This window comes from Acomys russatus, chromosome 29 (assembly GCF_903995435.1).
Source record: "Acomys russatus chromosome 29, mAcoRus1.1, whole genome shotgun sequence".
NCBI lineage: Eukaryota > Metazoa > Chordata > Mammalia > Rodentia > Muridae > Acomys > Acomys russatus.
This window is the reverse complement of record NC_067165.1, coordinates 16,955,972-16,957,743: the sequence shown is the minus strand read 5'-3', so window position 1 is coordinate 16,957,743 and position 1,772 is coordinate 16,955,972. Positions and strand designations below refer to the sequence as shown.

The following is a 1,772-nucleotide window of genomic DNA, read 5'->3' as shown; positions in this document are numbered from 1 at the left end:
ATTACTACACAGCAAACTAGAGGCAGAGCTAGCTCTTGTGTGTTTATGCCCTCACTACTGGCTCACCTACAACCCCCAGGTCCAGAGGCAGCTCTACGTGCTGTCCAGGCAAGGTGCATGGCCTGCTCTCCTGAATTCTGAAGGAGGTGAGGGGAAGGACCCACTCTCCTGCTCTGAAGACTTTGGGGTGGGTCTCTCACCTGCCTTGCAGATGAGGAGAGGGGGGGGGGAGGGTATCTCCCTGTCCTCCACATCACTTCACAGGAGACAAGAGGCAGGGCCAGTTCTCTCATGCCCATATCCTTGGGGGGGGGGGTCTGTTCACATGCAACTCCAACAATGTTCTAGCCCCGCACTCCCAAGTACAGTAGCTGGATATGGGCAGGGCAAGCTCTCCTGTTCTCATGCCCTAAGGGCCAGCTCTCCCAGAATGCCCAGGTTAGTGCTAGGGCAACTTCTGCACAGTCCACAGACATCAGCATGTCCCTGCGCAGCAGCCCAGACCAGGGACATTGGCCAAGTCTTTGGTGGTAACAGGCCCGGCTGTTAGCAATACATGGTCCCTGGGGGTGGCAGCACAGGCCAGGACCCCCCCCCCCAAATGGTCCCCGGTTGCATCACTGGCTGCTCACATCAGGCTGTTCCTCACTACCCTCAAGTCTCCGCTCTTCATTGTGCCCACCTCTTTCTGTTTCTGTTTCTCTTCCATATCTCCACTACTTACTTGTTCCTTGTTGTGGTGTCTAGGGTCAATCTCAGGAGGGCTATGCCCTACTCATGCATTTTTTGGCACCAGAAAGAGATCATCATGGACATGGTTTGCCCTACCAGGCCTGTAAACTGACCTACTGGACTGATGGTCATCTCAGGCTGGCTTTTTTTCACGGAGTGTTAGGCTACTAATCGTGCAGATGTTCACAGGTCAGAACACAGTGCTTAAACGCAGCCTCTTTCCTCTCAGCCACCTACTGACACACATGTGACACACCAGCAACAGCAACTTCATTGCCTCTAGGGACAGGATTGTTCTCATTTCTAACCTGTCTCCACCTGATAGTTTGAATTTCTGTTTTCTTTCTGAGATAAAGTCTTGCTTTGTATCCCACAGTATCCTTGAACACCAGCAGCACTCCTCTCTGCTGAGTGCTTCTGGGTTATTGACATGTGCCATAACCCAAAACCCACTCATTTAAAGAAAAACACTAGTGGGTTGATTTGTACACCAAGTCAACTATCACTGCCAAAGGCCATTTGTGCAACCTAAGACAAACTAGCCATCACTAATGAGGAAGGAGGAAGTTTCTTGGGACTGCAAAGCTCTGTGCCACAGGCAAAGCATTAGGTATGCATCTCACTTTCTGAGATCAACTCTTAATTGACAAGAGTTCATAGAAGTAAAATGGTTCCAGCCATGTGGCAGGTAGTAGCTGAAGTGTGTGTGGCGCGGGGTGGGGGTGGGGGGGGGGGGGGGGGGGGGGTGTCTGCAGGTGCCAGAGAGGCTACAAGAGGGTATCAGATCCCTTGAAGCTGGAGGCAGGCATCTGTGAACCAACTGATGTGTGCTGGGATCCTAACTTGGGTCCTCTGCAGGAGCAGTACACACTCAACTACCATGCATCTCTCCAGCACCTAAATTTAATTTTCATTAAATTTATATATTATTGTGTGTGGCCACACTCATGCCGTATTGTGCTCGTGAAGGTCAGAGGACAATTTAAGGGAGTCAGTTCTGTCTTTCTTCCATAAGGTGCTCAGGGACTGAACTCAGGTTG

General features: G+C 51.1%; 1 non-coding gene across 1 annotated transcript; it reads right to left on the bottom strand.

The window, feature by feature from the left end:
* Positions 1-887: 887 nt before the first annotated feature.
* LOC127212102 (small nucleolar RNA SNORA17) lies at positions 888-1,022 on the bottom strand. The gene has a single exon (XR_007833487.1). It is a non-coding gene; the product is annotated as a small nucleolar RNA SNORA17 (small nucleolar RNA).
* Between the last annotated feature and the right edge of the window lie 750 nt (positions 1,023-1,772).